Here is an 18,415-nt window from a genome sequence, read left to right on the forward strand (position 1 = left end):
GTCTAATAAATCTATCATGTCTTTATACGTAGCCGAGGTTATAGTTATAGACGATGATATAGAAGGGATAATTTGATGCTTTTAAAATATTTTCATATCGCACGCGTATATGGAATTAAATCGATACGATGTCCAAGTACAAATAAACAATACCAAGACGAGAATTTGTAAATAGGAAAAGAGGAAGGAGGATAATGGTGGGAAAGGGGAAAAGGAAAAAGGGAAGAGGAAGAAGAGGTAGGCTGCTTTCTCCAATGTGCTCTCACCTAGGATTTCCTAGCTTGTTAGCACGTGATCTTGGCTGTATACGTCCTGCGGTTACGCGTAGAGTTACGTGCGTGATATCTAGCGTGACAGTTAGCCTGACTTTGCTCTTCAAGTAATCTCTATTTCCTTCAGATATTTAAAGAAATTGTTAGCTTCTATACTAGCATGCAATATAATAGGGAAACAAATCCGTTACTATTTTTCCTAATATTATTATTTCTCCCTATCATTTAACTGTTTCATTATTTTCTTAATGCTCACGAGACGTAATTTACATTTAATTTAATAACAGCCTTTGAAAACAAGAAAAAGAAAAAACTTTTAGGACGAGCTAATAAAAATAGAAGAAAAGAAGGGAAGAATAGTGTAGATCAGAGGTAATAGAATTATTTTATCATATCTGGCACGAAAAAAAAACAGAGCGAACTCGTAGCCAATTTCAACGACGAAGTCGCGAAAGCTGCCTGAACCTGACCGCTTTCACGCTACTGCATTGTTCACGAGAAATGTCTATACAAACTGAAAAAAAAAAGAGAGAGAGAAAGAAAGACGCAGGGATAAAAAAGAGAGAATTAGATTTCCGGTAATGCAACGATGCGACATAAAAAAATTCCAACTAGTATAAAGAGCGAATATAATATGTGTAAGTGCTATTTAAGTGAGCGAAAACTATATGTATCTAAACGAATATTTAAAACAAAAGAAAGAGAATGATTTAAATACATTTAGGAAAAAAAATATAAAAACGTAAACGCATTCTGCGAAGAAAAAAAGAGATGATGCAGTAATGCGTGTTTCAACTCGATTTTAATTTATTATGGGCCCGACTCTACAACTGCATCCAAAGACCGCTTTGCATGCAGTTAATGCAAGTACAAAAATTACGTACGCTTTATTCTAAATCTTCATTGCTGCACGAACTCTAATACGTCTGTGCGACTGTTTAAAAAGATAGATATAAAGATTATTATATTTTTCATAGATATTTTGATAGAATTTTCTAAAATTATAATTTATATATTTTGAGTGTGTATGCGTGCCTTCAGAAATGCATGTACATATATATATATTTTCAATAATAGCCATTTAAACTACTTTAATGCAAGAAAATTGAAGAGGATTGAAGTTAAATCCCACGACGATCACCTGTAACAGAAATAAAACTATATTAATCATACAATCAATAAACACAATCATAAAATACAAGTCGCCAAATTAGCAGAGATGCACTTTTACATAAATTTAATTCCTTATTTATTTTTATCCAATCTCTATTTCACGTTGCATAAAATTAAAATTGAACGCGTGATTTTATATTATAATATATGATAAGTAAAAAATGGAAAAGATTCAAATATTACGTTACTGAAAAAAAAAAAAATAAAATCTACTTGAATAAATGTGTATTACTTTTATACCACATCCTTTACGAGAAAAAACTATTCCAAATATATTTTAATATTCGATCAAAGTTAAAAATCTTAAAGACAAAAAAAGTAAGAGAAATTATTGTGATGTTTAACGAACGTTAATTAAGTTTAATATCTAAGAAAACACAAATCTAAAAAGTTTTGACTCTATAAACTAACAAAAAACTTGTGCATCAAGAATGAGTTTGGCGTAACAAGGAGATGGAATGGTCCATCATCTCCAATTACAATTACAAATTAATGACGAGCAACAAAATTATACAATAAAATATAAAAAACGACTAAAGAGCTATTCTCGAAAAGTTCGAACTTGCTGTTGAACCTTTGAAAATAACCTTTGAAAATAAATAAGTCTATGTAGTTGCCCTCTTCAGCCACAATTAAGTGGGGGCCTCTTCGGCAATTAGCCTCTTCGGCATTTAGCCTCTTCTTTCTTCATCCCTGAAAACTGCATTGGACATTTTCTACGTGCAAGCGAGATAAGATTTCTAGTACTTTGTTTTGCAAATTAACTCGTATTTTGTTTGATGATTTTAATTTTCAATTATTAAAAAATTAATGTACATTTTCCGTTAGTTATTCAAGCTCGTGGACAATCAATGAACTTAGAGTTCATTAACATATACACGAGCACAATTAATCAAATGTCCAAGTAGATAATTATAGTCGATGACCTAATAACACGTCGCACTTTTCATGTCAAGCAATAAAATGAAATTGAAATAAATAATGCAATAAATGTAAGGCATTTTCTTGCAATATTTTCATTTCATTCATCCCTTACATTGAATTATATATCAAATATTATTATTTTTATTTATAAGAGAAAATCGCGATTGTGCGAAGTGTTAGTTACAATACTTAAAACTAAGTATCAAATTCATCAAAGTATTTGCGAATTTGTTCGACTCTATCTCGTTCGAGATAGAATCGAAATAGAAATGAATCTTCCAAATCGTTGCAAATTCCTTTGAATCCCATGATACATAATAAAAATTACAGAAGAGTTACAAAATAAATTTACAAAGTAAGCATAATGGAATGAATAAAAAAAAATAATTTTTGTAACAAATCTGTATAAGCCAGGAGGCGGAATTTCCACTCCGGAGTGGAAGCAAGCCTAGTGCCCATCCTGGTTCCTACCTACTTAAAATTAAAGTTTTCACATTCGCTCAGAGAAATATGCTACCTGCCTGCCAATTACCCGTATTTAAAAAGTGCAAACATACGTGCATACCCACCCACTCACTCCACGATTCTCTCACATACCACCAGGGTGCAAAAGCCTAAACTAGAGAGCATGCCCCGGGGCACCTCCGACACCCTAGTTCAAACGCGTGTTTTCTAAAATTATGGGAGTACGTACCAATGCTGTAATCGTCTGTCAAGGCTAATGATTATTGCAAAAATGACTAATGCAAAAATACAAGTATACACTAGTATATATTGCATACTAGTTATATACGAGTATATCATAGTTTCCACAAATAATTGCGGTAACTCTACTATTCAAAACGATTTTATTACAAAAAAAAAGTAGAAAAATTTAATATAAATATAAAAATATAGAAACACTCGTATTTGTCATATCACACGTGATATGTAGAAGTAGTGTTCTAAGTATTAAATGATGTATTAATTAAAAAATATCGCGAAACGATGTACAAAACACTTTACCTAATACGCACACACAGGTGTAAAGTACATCGTGCAACCACTAGCACAATGACAGCCGCCAATAGGGGAAAAACTTAAAACTAAACCTATACTAACCGTTTCTCACCCATACGAGTAGCACCTGGGCACACGTATAGATGAGAACGCAGAAAGTATAGGGGGGAGAAACGGGAGATTAGTACATTAAAAGCTGAAAATCCTGATCTAAAAAATATGATTAAAAACACATATACATAAGACATAAATACATTTTTATAGAAATTTATCTAAGCGGCTAAGGACTCTACAATTTATTTGATAAATATTAACTTTTAATATCTTTTAATATCTCTTTTGCAATGCACGAACACTTGCAACACTTCACAAACACAATTCACAAACATTTCCAACACTGATATATTCCCATGATGATCTGAAACAGAAATAAAAACAAAATTATAAATATCATTGTTGTAAGTAAAAAAATTATTATAATTATTGAGACAGTGTTTAAAATAAAGATTGACTTACGTTTATTCTTCATTGATGAATGCACGATGGGTATCCTACCCTTAGGATGACGATGAGCACACGTTTAAACCGAATAGAAGAAACTTACGGAGTTTCTTTACCCGAAAAAACGAAACTTTTACATACGGCGTACAACACTGATTCTACTTTCCGATTCTTTTATATTTTATTTTTACGATGCAACACACGAGTACCTCACTGCCTACGCGCTCGATTGCAATGATGTTCTGCAACAGAGAAAGAAAAGAACAATTAATATCATCGTTATAATAAAAAATCATTAAAGTTATCATAGAAACGTTTAATAGGAAAATATATTTACTTTTAGTCTTCATTGATGACTGCAGGATGGGTATCCTACCCTTAGGATGACGATGAATAAAATAAAATTAAATAAAACTCTTAAAAGCTGAAACATACTAAAAAGATTATAGAACAATATATCCTGTGAATCATTCCTGAAGGCATTGCACACTTTCAAAGATATTTTATCATAAAGAATCAATATAAATTCAAGCAATATTAATTGCCTTTATCTCACTACTTGTATAAAATTACATATAAAGTACTTAATATCAGTAAAAATTGTTAATAAAAATCGATAACGTTATATATATATACAATAGTTTAATACGTCACGTTCGTTAAATCTTAGCTCGTTGAAGGACTGATCAGGAATGATCACGTAACCGCGTCCATCATGTCGAACGTTCGGCTGTCTTCGTTTTGTTTTCGGCTGTCTTCGTTTCTTCTGTTCTCACTTCGAGAAATTCCTGGAATATACGTACACATTCGTTATTGCCCGTAGATAGAATATTTTGTTTTCTTATTTCTCTCTCTCTCTCTCTCTCTCTCTCTCTCTCTCTCTCACTTTCGTTCTCACTCTTTGTATACATTTCTGTATGGTTTAAAAAAAAGAATAACGCTTACCTCGATGAATATGAAGATAAAAAAGAGTAAACACAATTGTTAGACTGAGTATATGTATTCCTGCTGGACTCTCCTAATGCTCGGTACCTAAAAAAGGAAAAAAAAAGATTACATTAGTATAACATAAAGAAAATCAAATATATGAGTGTATGTGTACGAGCTACCTATACTTATGAATATATGCTTGTATGTGTGTGTATGTTACAGGAATCGAATTTAATACGAAATACGATCTTTGAATACATAATTATGAAAATAATTAATTAGAGCATCATTAGAGATGGTAGTAATTATCGATACCATGAAGAAAGCTGGAAATTAGAAGAAATGTTGTTAAGTAACATTGGTGAAATTGGCGGGACGCCGAGATATATAAATGTTATATTCTCACAGATTTCTTACGAACTTTTTAATATTTCGTTTTGAAAACATTCAGGTATGAAAATCTTATGTGTAGCTATCGTTTGATATATAATAGAAAGGTGTAAAATACTTTTCAATTACCTGAATTAAACGAGATGACGCAGTACGCTGGAACATATACAGCTGACAGAAAATGGCGTTTCCTCTACCTTTCCCCTGCGCCCCCTTCCGTTGCCACTGCGTTGCCTCTGCTGCGCATCTGCTGCGCGCGGTAGTATGCGCGGTAGTCCACTTTTAAAAAAGTAGCGAAATCCATTGACCAATGGCTACTTGAGATTTTGCATTTTTTCCATCTATTATAGAAAAATATCGAATAGTTAAAAATAGGATGTAGGAACATAACAATTGTTGAAATATATACTTTATTAATCCAAACAATCAAAATTAATCATTATAAGTCGATATCGATAGTGTTCGAGTCGATAGAAATGATATCGTAAAACAAGATATATATATAATTGCGTAGAAAAATGCATACCAATGTACATGGAATTTTTTTCTACACAAATATTCTTTATCCTCGACATTATCGTAATCTTTCGATTATATCATTTGGAAGTCATTTGCTAGTAGAATCTATTAGTATATAGGAAGATTATTTACGTTAAAAAATATTTTTTTAATTACCTGAGATTAACGTGACGACGAAGTATCCGTGCGATATCTACGACGGCCAAGAAGAAAAGAGCGCTGATTCGCTAATTATCTTTGGTCTTACATTTCGGACGTCTAGTGACCAATCAGAAATTCCCAATTACCATATAGAAATGTATTTCACGCACACATACATAACTCGCCTTTCTTCATGACCACTCTAGTCAAGCTTGATATGATAATTTATTTATTAAATAAATAAAAATTTATGCTATTATTCTATTTAATGTACACGTATCTCGTTAATATTTAAAAAATAACGAAAAGAATAAAAGCTATATGCACTATAAACCTTATCACACCGCACAGAAAAACATAACAATTTATTTATTACATAAATTAAATATCAATTTTATTAATTATTATAATTATCTAATTACTAATCCAATTAATAATTATTGTTATCTAATTTATTTTTCTATTAGGTGTAGACTTTCCTTGTTAATATTTAAAAAATAACGAGTAAAATAAAGACAATATACACTAAAAACTAAATCACATGGCAACGTTCTGATTTAAACATTCCTTCAATTTTTATGTAATTGTTTAAACTAATATACATTTGTTTTAACATCCCTGTGCAATGATGACTTTGGATAATAAAATTTTTATCCAGAAAAATATCACATTAAAATTATTTTATATTCAAAGTATGTTAATAAGTATGTAATGTTTAAACCAGTACATATGTGTTTAAACAATCTGAAATATAAGTAGAGTGTATCAGAATATTTAAAAAATTGTTAAATAATCGATAGGAATGTCAATTGTTGTCTAAAAGCTAGGAATATACGATCTATGTACCGTCCCCTTCGAAATCCACCGTTGAAATGAGCTCTTGTCCTCTATGAAAGTACTTTTATTAAACGTTGTTTATCTGACTTTCCTAACGTTGCGCATGTGTATAAAGGGTGTCATACATCTAATACATAATATTTAAGATTGTAACGTTCTTATTTTAGTATCCTTTTAATTTTTGTGTAATTATTTTAGTGCTCCTGCGCAGTGAGGACTTCGAGGGTAAAATTTAGCTGCAATATAAGAAAAGTGCATTAGTGCGTTAAAATAATTGTTAATGTATACGTAATGTACACGTATATGGAAATGAAAAAAGAAAGTACATTTCTCTAAACAATTATACAACCAATATATTAAAACAATTATTAAACAATATACTAAAGGAAAATATGAATTATTAAAGTTTACTATTATGATAGAAGAAAGCTGCGGTGTTTGTTCGTTTGAATACCATAAAAAAATTGCCTGGATTCCTTTTAAAATCTTGTAAGTTCTTTTTTTTTGTATGTACTTGATATACGAAACAATAAGAAAGCCAAATAGATGCTGTGGAATTCCAAATCTTCAAATACTTGCAAATCTGAAAATCATAAGATTGTATTAGTAAAGTATCAAGTTTTCCTTGTTAATATTTAAAAACTAATGTGTAGAATAAAGACAATATACACTAAAAACTTTATCACACTGCACAGAAAAACACACAAAATAATATAAAATAAAATAAAGAGGTTATACACAAAAAACCGCACAGAAAAACATAATCGTATAGAAAAGAAACCTCGTTGCAGATATTTTAAAAACAATTGACATGAAGCACTATAGCCATCCTTAAAGAATTAAAATAACAAGAATGTTTCCATATCAATACAGAATATGGGAATTTATACTTCCATAGTTGGCATGAGAGATGTCAATTGTTTTGTTTCAATATATTTTAATTCTTTAAGGATGGCTATATTGCTTTATGTCATTTGTTTTCAAGATTTCTATAACGTGATTTCTTATCTATACGATTATGTTTCTCTGTGCAATGTGATATCAATTGTTTTAAGAAATATCTACAACGTGGTTTCTTTTCTATACAATTGTGTTTTTCTTGTAGTGTGACAAAGTTTTTAGTGTACATTGTCTTTATTCTATACATTATTCTTTAAATATTGACAAGGAACGTGATAAACGTATGAACAACATTCATAAATTTAATTTTCCTTATATTATACCAATGCTATGTTAATTAATACTTTTTTTTTAGGTTTCCAAACATTTGGTAGAATACAGCATGAATACATAGACTCACCGTCAGTCTAATTGTGTTTACTTTTCTATCTACATAATAATTGCGTTTACTTTTTTATATTGATATCAGTTTTGGTAGATTTATCTCTTTCCTTTTATAACATAAAGAAGAGAAATATAAAAAGTATAAGAAAGGGAAAGAGAGAGAGAGTGACATCTTATAAACATATCATACATATACATACATAACACGTTCAGTTTGCTTGATACTTTACTAATACAATCTTACGATTTTCAGATTTGCAAGTATTGGAAGATTCGGAAAAGCACAACATCAATTAAGCTTTCTTATTGTTTTTTGTATCAAGTATATATATAAAAGAAGAATTTACAAGATTGTAAAATGAAAATGGGCAATTTTTTTATAGTTTTTAAACGAACAAACACATCAGCTTTCTTCCATCATAATGGTAAACTTTAATAATTCACATTTTCCCTTAGTATATTGTTTATTAATTGTTTTAATATATTGGTTGCATAATTGTTTAGAAAAATGTACTTTCTTTTTTTCATTTCCATATACGTGTACATTACGTATACATTAACAATTATTTTAATGCACTAATGCACTTTTCTTATATTGCAGCTAAATTTTACCCTCGAAGTCCTCACTGCGCAGGAGCACTAAAATAATTACACAAAAGTTAAAAGGATACTAAAATAAGAACGTTACAATCTTAAATATTATGTATTAGATGTATGACACCCTTTATACACATGCGCAACGTTAGGAAAGTCAACAATAGAACAATAGACATTCCTATCGATTAATTAACGATTATTTTAATATTCTAATACACTCTACTTATATTTCAGATTGTTTAAACATATATGTACTGGTTTAAACATTACATACTTATTAACATACTTTGAATATAAAATAATTTTAATGTGATATTTTTCTGAATAAAAATTTTATTATCCAAAGTCATCATTGCACAGGGACGTTAAAACAAATGCATATTAGTTTAAACAATTACATAAAAATTGAAGGAATGTTTAAATCAGAACGTTGCAATGTGATTTAGTTTTTAGTGTATATTGTCTTTATTTTACTCGTTATTCTTTAAATATTAACAAGGAACGTATACACCTAATAGAAAAATAAATTAGATAACAATAATTATTAATTGGATTAATAATTAGATTATAATTATAATTGATATTTAATTACTGTAGTAAATAAATTATGTATGTTTTTCTGTGCGGTGTGATAAGGTTATAGTGCATATTGTCTTTATTCTTTTCGTTATTTTTTAAATATTAACAAGATACGTGTACCTTAAATAGATAGTAAAATAGAATAAATTTTTTATTTATATAAATTATCATATCAAGCTTGACTAGAGTGGTCATGAAGAAAGGCGAGTTACGTATGTGTGCGTGAAATACATTTCTATATGGTAATTGGGAATTTCTGATTGGTCATCTTTTTCTTTTGCAATAATTATCAGCCAATCAGGGCTCTTTGCTGATCATTTCTTTTTCTTTTCGCGGCATCGGTGCTGGAGATCGGACGGATGCTACGTCGTCCCGTTAATGTCAGGTAATTAAAAAATATTTCCTAACATAAATAATCTTCCTATATACTAATAGATTCTTCTAGCAAATGACTTCCAAATGATATAATCGAAAGATTACGATAATGTCGAGGATAAAGAATATTTGCGTAGAAAAAAATTTCATGTACATTGCTATGCATTTTTCTACGCAATTATATATATATCTTGTTTTACGATATCATTTCTATCAACTCGAACACTATCGATATCGACTTATAATGATTAATTTTGATTGTTTGGATTAATAAAGTATATATTTCGACAATTGTTATGTTCCTACATCCTATTTTTAACTATTCGATATTTTTCTATGATAGATGGAAAAAATGCAAAATCTCAAGTAGCCATTGGTCAATGGATTTCGCTACTTTTTTAAAAGTGGACTACCGCGCATACTACCGCGCGCAGCAGATGCGCAGCAGAGGCAACGCAGTGGCAACGGAAGGGGGCGCAGGGGAAAGGTAGAGGAAACGCCATTTTCTGTCAGCTGTATATGTTCCACCGTACTGCGTCATCTCGTTTAATTCAGGTAATTGAAAAGTATTTTACACCTTTCTATTATATATCAAACGATAGTTACACATAAGATTTTCATACGTGAATGTTTTCAAAACGAAATATTAAAAAGTTCGTAAGAAATTTGTGAGAATATAACATCGATATATCTCGATATCCCGCCAAATCTCACCAATGTTACTTAACAATATTTCTTCTAATTTCCAGCTTTTTTCATGGTATCGATACTTACTACCATCTCTAATGATGCTCTAATTAATTATTTTTCATAATTATGTATTCAAAGATCGTATTTCGTATTAAATTCGATTCCTGTAACATACACACACATACAAGCATATATTCATAAGTATAGGTAGCTCGTACACATACACTCATATATTTGATTTTCTTTATGTTATACTAATGTAATCTTTTTTTTTCCTTTTTTAGGTACCGAGCATTAGGAGAGTCCAGCAGGAATACATATACTCAGTCTAACAATTGTGTTTACTCTTTTTTATCTTCATATTCATCGAGGTAAGCGTTATTCTTTTTTTTAAACCATACAGAAATGTATACAAAGAGTGAGAACGAAAGTGAGAGAGAGAGAGAGAGAGAGAGAGAGAGAGAGAGAATAAGAAAACAAAATATTCTATCTACGGGCAATAACGAATGTGTACGTATATTCCAGGAATTTCTCGAAGTGAGAACAGAAGAAACGAAGACAGCCGAAAACAAAACGAAGACAGCCGAACGTTCGACATGAAGGACGCGGTTACGTGATCATTCCTGATCAGTCCTTCAACGAGCTAAGATCTAACGAACGTGACGTATTAAACTATTATATATATATATAACGTTATCGATTTTTATTAACAATTTTTACTGATATTAAGTACTTTATATGTAATTTTATACAAGTAGTGAGATAAAGGCAATTAATATTGCTTGAATTTATATTGATTCTTTATGATAAAATATCTTTGAAAGTATGCAATGCCTTCAGGAATGATTTCAGGAAATATATTGTATATTTATACGTAATATTTTTAGTATGTTTCAGCTTTTCAGAGTTTTATTTAATTTTATTTTATTCATCGTCATCCTAAGGGTAGGATACCCATCCTGCAGTCATCAATGAAGACTAAAAGTAAGTATAATTTCTATTAAACGTTTCTATGATAACTTTAATGATTTTTTATTATAACATGATATTAATTGTTCTTTTTTTTTTCTGTTGCAGAACATCATTGCAATCGAGCGCGTAGGCAATGAGGTACTCGTGTGTTGCATCGTAAAAATAAAATAAAAGAATCGGAAAGTAGAATCAGTGTTGTACGCCGTATGTAAAAGTTTCGTTTTTTCGGGTAAAGAAACTCCGTAAGTTTCTTCTATTCGGTTTAAACGTGTGCTCATCGTCATCCTAAGGGTAGGATACCCATCGTGCATTCATCAATGAAAATAAACGTAAGTCAATTTTTATTTTAAACACTGTCTCAATAATTATAATAATTTTTTTACTTACAACAATATATGATATTTATAATTTTGTTTTTATTTCTGTTTCAGATCATCATGGGAATATATCAGTGTTGGAAATGTTTGTGAATTGTGTTTGTGAAGTGTTGCAAGTGTTCGTGCATTGCTATCGTGCGCGAAGCAATATACGGGAGTGTTGTATCGTTAAATATAATTAAAATCACGGATTAGAAGCACGTTCGTTCGTTTTCATTTCAATTTCGTCGCGTTCGCGAACCATTTTTGAAATATATATTAAATTAACTGCGACCAAGGCAGTAATTGCATTAGAGTTTGTTCGAGTAAAGTTATATTTTTATCTTTAAACAGTCGCACAGACTGTTCGCGTATTAGAATCAGTGCATCAATGAAGATTTTTCTACTTGCATTGACTGTGTGCAAAGCAGTCTTTGAATTAGTTGTTTAGAATCAGTGATCGGGCGTAAAACAAATTAAATTCAAACGCGAATTAGAATCAGTGTTGTTCGTCGTATAATAAAATTTCGGTTTCGCGATAAGAAACTCATCTATAGTTTCTTATTTTCGTTTATACCGCGTTTTTAGATTCACGCGAGGTGCATCGCCATGGTGCAATTGAATTTCATCCCATTGGAATGCATTGTAAGTATCTATTTTTATTTACATTTTATTCGATTTTATTTTATATGATTTTAGATTATATTGCAGATAACTTATCGTTTTGTTCTATTTTATTTTACAGATATGACGACGGACTTTCTACCTTATCAAAGATGTGGAATGAATTCTTCGATGGATCTTCGATGGATCTTCGATGGATCTTCGATGGATCTTCGATGGATCTTCGGTGGATCTTCGATGGATCTTCGATGGATCTTCGATGGATCTTCGATACTCGCATTCTACAATACTTGCTGCGAAGTAGGAGTGTTTTGGAGCCATCGTAGAACTTCTTATGCCGTGAGTTAAAATTTAAAGTCCCTCCGGTGCTCAATCATGTCGAGGATGAAAGGTCCTAATCGGCACGAGTTACTGGTTGTAATTATTTAAATAAATTAGTGACGAGCACATGAGTAATTCCTTTCTAGGAGTTACTCATGAAAATTGTATATTATATTGTATATTGTATTGTATATTTTATATTAGTTCAGGATAGGTTTTCTTGTCTCACCGGTTAAATTCGTTTAATTAATAATGCAATTAATCAATGCACTTTCTTTTTTATTACGTGTTTTGTTCGTGGTTAGTAGTGGTGAAATCGAGCATTTATTTACTCGTTTTTGTCCAGAAAAGCATGTAATAAATGTCTTACATGCATTGCTTCGTACTTAGTTTATCTAATCGCGATTAATTTTAATATATCGATACTTCGATATTATAAATAAATGAGCAAGAAGACAAACTCATTCGCGACGGATAGATTCTAGCAGTTAAGTGGTGGCTCAAAGCCCAGTTCTTTTATTAGAACAGCCAACTTAATGAAAGGAGTCGTCCGAGGTTTTTAAATATATTAAAATATATTAAAAGATATTAAAATATTTTTAAATTTATTATTTATCAAATAAATTGTAGAGTCCTTAGTCGCTTAGATGAATATTTATTAAAATGTATTCATGTGTTATATATTTATGTGTCTTTAATCATAATTTTTAGATCAGGATTTTCAGCTTTTAATGTACTAATCTCCCGTTTCTCCCCCCTATACTTTCTGCGTTCTCATCTATACGTGTGCCCAGGTGCTACTCGTATGGGTGAGAAACGGTTAGTATAGGTTTAGTTTTAAGTTTTTCCCCTATTGGCGGCTGTCATTGTGCTAGTGGTTGCACGATGTACTTTACACCTGTGTGTGCGTATTAGGTAAAGTGTTTTGTACATCGTTTCGCGATATTTTTTAATTAATACATCATTTAATACTGAGAACACTACTTCTACATATCACGTGTGATATGACAAATACGAGTGTTTCTATATTTTTATATTTATATTAAATTTTTCTACTTTTTTTTTGTAATAAAATCGTTTTGAATAGTAGAGTTACCGCATTTATTTGTGGAAACTTTGATATACTCGTATATAACTAGTATGCAATATATACTAGTGTATACTTGTATTTTTGCATTAGTCATTTTTGCAATAATCATTAGCCTTGACAGACGATTACAGCATTGGTACGTACTCCCATAATTTTAGAAAACACGCGTTTGAACTAGGGTGTCGGAGGTGCCCCGGGGCATGCTCTCTAGTTTAGGCTTTTGCACCCTGGTGGTATGTGAGAGAATCGTGGAGTGAGTGGGTGGGTATGCACGTATGTTTGCACTTTTTAAATACGGGTAATTGGCAGGCAGGTAGCATATTTCTCTGAGCGAATTTGAAAACTTTAATTTTAAGTAGGTAGGAACCAGGATGGGCACTAGGCTTGCTTCCACTCCGGAGTGGAAATTCCGCCTCCTGGCTTATACAGATTTGTTACAAAAATTTTTTTTTTTTATTCATTCCATTATGCTTACTTTGTAAATTTATTTTGTAACTCTTCTGTAATTTTTATTATGTATCATGGGATTCAAAGGAATTTGCAACGATTTGGAAGATTCATTTCTATTTCGATTCTATCTCGAACGAGATAGAGTCGAACAAATTCGCAAATACTTTGATGAATTTGATACTTAGTTTTAAGTATTGTAACTAACACTTCGCACAATCGCGATTTTCTCTTATAAATAAAAATAATAATATTTGATATATAATTCAATGTAAGGGATGAATGAAATGAAAATATTGCAAGAAAATGCCTTACATTTATTGCATTATTTATTTCAATTTCATTTTATTGCTTGACATGAAAAGTGCGACGTGTTATTAGGTCATCGACTATAATTATCTACTTGGACATTTGATTAATTGTGCTCGTGTATATGTTAATGAACTCTAAGTTCATTGATTGTCCACGAGCTTGAATAACTAACGGAAAATGTACATTAATTTTTTAATAATTGAAAATTAAAATCATCAAACAAAATACGAGTTAATTTGCAAAACAAAGTACTAGAAATCTTATCTCGCTTGCACGTAGAAAATGTCCAATGCAGTTTTCAGGGATGAAGAAAGAAGAGGCTAAATGCCGAAGAGGCTAATTGCCGAAGAGGCCCCCACTTAATTGTGGCTGAAGAGGGCAACTACATAGACTTATTTATTTTCAAAGGTTATTTTCAAAGGTTCAACAGCAAGTTCGAACTTTTCGAGAATAGCTCTTTAGTCGTTTTTTATATTTTATTGTATAATTTTGTTGCTCGTCATTAATTTGTAATTGTAATTGGAGATGATGGACCATTCCATCTCCTTGTTACGCCAAACTCATTCTTGATGCACAAGTTTTTTGTTAGTTTATAGAGTCAAAACTTTTAGATTTGTGTTTTCTTAGATATTAAACTTAATTAACGTTCGTTAAACATCACAATAATTTCTCTTACTTTTTGTCTTTAAGATTTTTAACTTTGATCGAATATTAAAATATATTTGGAATAGTTTTTTCTCGTAAAGGACGTGGTATAAAAGTAATACACATTTATTCAAGTAGATTTTATTTTTTTTTTTTTTTCAGTAACGTAATATTTGAATCTTTTCCATTTTTTACTTATCATATATTATATATAAAATCACGCGTTCAATTTTAATTTTATGCAACGTGAAATAGAGATTGGATAAAAATAAATAAGGAATTAAATTTATGTAAAAGTGCATCTCTGCTAATTTGGCGACTTATATTTTATTATTGTGTTTATTGATTGTATGATTAATATAGTTTTATTTCTGCTACAGGTGATCGTCGTGGGATTTAACTTCAATCCTCTTCAATTTTCTTGCATTAGTGTACTTTAAATGGCTATTATTGAAAATATATATATATATGTACATGCATTTCTGAAGGCACGCATACACACTCAAAATATATAAATTATAATTTTAGAAAATTCTATCAAAATATCTATGAAAAATATAATAATCTTTATATCTATCTTTTTAAACAGTCGCACAGACGTATTAGAGTTCGTGCAGCAATGAAGATTTAGAATAAAGCGCGCGTTATTTTTGTACTTGCATTAACTGCATGCAAAGCAGTCTTTGAATGCAGTTGTAGAGTCGGGCCTATAATAAATTAAAATCATACGCGAATTATAGTCAGTATTGTTCTTCGTATAATAAAATTTCGGTTTCGCGATAAGAAACTCATCTATAGTTTCTTATTCTCGTTTATACCGCGTCTTTAGATTCACGCGAGGTGCATCGCCATGGTGCAATTGGGTATTATCTTATTGGAATGCATTGTAAGTGTCTATTTTTATTTACATTTTATTCGATTATATTCGATATATTTTTAGATCATGTTGCATATAACTTATCGTTTTGTAAAGTACATTAGTTATTCCTGTTTTGAAATGAAATGATCATGATAGTTGACCTTAGCCACGAAAATCAAGGACTTTTACACGCTTTGCGAATGTTCTCTCTCTGTCTCCTTCTTTCTTTCTATTTTCCTTTTTCTCGTATGCGTTTACTCGTTGTTCGCACATATATAATCGACTGCTTCCTTCCTTCCTTTTTCTCTCTCTCCCTATCGCGAGCGAGCTCAGCAACAAATCTCAAATGGGTCGACTGGTATACACGCACGTAACGGCTTCGTCTTTTTATCGTACATTTCACCTTTCTACTTTGCAATCAAGCACTTTCATATTGCTTTCACTTGGTCGATGAAAGTACCGTCCGCAAGCTAAGTAGGCTCCCATATTTTCTACAGGCTCAACGAAAAAGAATCTCCCCAAACGACGCGTACGAAGATCTGAGGCTACTTTCCAACGAAACTAAGATAGACATGAGAGAACATAATAATAAACATAAAATAAATTTATCGAAAATCAATTAAACCATAATTTATATCATTTCATAAAGTTCAACTCTTTGTACTCCATTGGCTCCACCACGAGGACAATCGTAAATTTTTGATTATGTGATTTTTCCTTAATATTTATTACTTCTTTCATTTTTAACGTAAATTATAGACAATGGTTTAAAAAACGTGCGGATTGCTAAAATGATCAAAATGCTAGAAAATATTAATGTGTTTTAGACAATTAAATATCGAATCGAATCTAATGGAAATAATATTTTGTTTCAAGTGGAAAGGTCTATAGTTTTGAAACTCCCGATATACAAACATACAAGGTACATTCGTGATACGGCCATACATACAGCAAAGTCAGCAATACGACGTCGTCGTCTTGAAAATTTGGCGCTTGGGAGGCTATTGAACTTTGTCGAAATCGAACGAGAATCTTTTTTTTGAGTTTACACGATTTTTACCGTCGAACGATCGATGCCAACGATTGCTCGTCTAAGCTATTACGTTCGTTGCGTAACTATTACACTGCCAACCATTTTCGTTACAATGAAAATTATCGAGACGTTTAATGTACACACATAAGATATTATACTTCAAAGATCTAAACGTTACATTACGAAAAAAGATAAATACTGTGATAAGATAGGTTGTCCGTATTGGTTTAATCATCCGATATTAAATATTACAGTTAGTTACATTTCGGCTTGTTTCGAGAAATTGAAAAGTTTTTCCCGCGATATTTGCACTCTGTAGCAAATTTGATTATAAAAGAGAACGCAGCAGTGAACTAGCCAAGCCAACCAGCCGCCAATCAGCTTCGAGGTATTCGCATGCGCAATCTCGATTACACCTGCATCGTCACTATTACTTTAACAGTTACACTTTCTCCATAAAGTCTCTTCGTTGTTAAGGTGAGAGCAGAGTCTCGTTCACCCAGGGAAATTATTATTGTATTATATATACAAATACATAAGAGGTAGCAGGCTTTAAAAAACACTACTACTATTATAAGTGCTTAAAGTTTCGTATAGAAACTAATGCTAGCCATTTCGCCGCACGGAATTAATTTAAGCCAGGATATCTGAAATAGGCATTTTAGAACTTGTCATCTCTATGAAACTTCTTCTACCATATTTCAAGACCCTAAGGAACATTTTAAGCCAAAGAAAGAAATATTCGATTTTATTAAAATTCTAGTGTCTTTTAGGGGCTTAATAAAAAACCTAAAAATCTAAATTATTTAAAAACCTAACGTGTTGGCATATTTTAAAAAGCAGATTCAGATTGTACGCACAAAACAACGTAATAATTGATATAGAACACATCGGATGCAAAATGGCTGTTAATTTATTTTATTTGATGTTACACAAAGTTATTGATTTCTTTAGTAAACGCTATCTAATCAAAACGGATTTTTCTAACGCAAATCATTCTTTTTTATAGACGGAGAAAGTAAGAAAACGGAACGACACTATAATATATAAGAAATAAATAAATTCAAAAGACAACTTTAACGCTGACGTTATGAAAATCAGGCGCCAAAAATCCGGTGGAGAATTTTTTATTTATTCTTTGACCATTTTCAAATTATTGACCCGAACATTCTTAACACTAACATTAACTCTTTTTTCGTCTTTGTGTTAATATACACAACTAATCGGTCGAAAAACAAGCTTGCTCTTTACTATCCGTCCGTCTGCTTATTTCCCTCTCTCGTTTTCTTTCTTGTACGTGTACAGGCACAAAATCGAAAAGAAACAAAATGTCCCGCGAACCGGTTGTGGTAACAGGATTTCGAAACCTCGAAGAAAGCTCTCGTTAATCCAGATATCGAGGTCTTAAGGCGGCCTTGCGAGTTTACGGCCAACACCAAGAAAGACAACCGATTAAGGTCCGATAACGAGTTCCTTTCCGATATTGTGAACAACTACGTAGAGGTACATAAATACATCCAATAGAACCTATACATTTAATTATTA

This window comes from Polistes fuscatus, unplaced genomic scaffold, assembly GCF_010416935.1.
Source record: "Polistes fuscatus isolate 324 unplaced genomic scaffold, CU_Pfus_HIC Scaffold14, whole genome shotgun sequence".
Taxonomy (NCBI): Eukaryota; Metazoa; Arthropoda; class Insecta; order Hymenoptera; family Vespidae; genus Polistes; species Polistes fuscatus.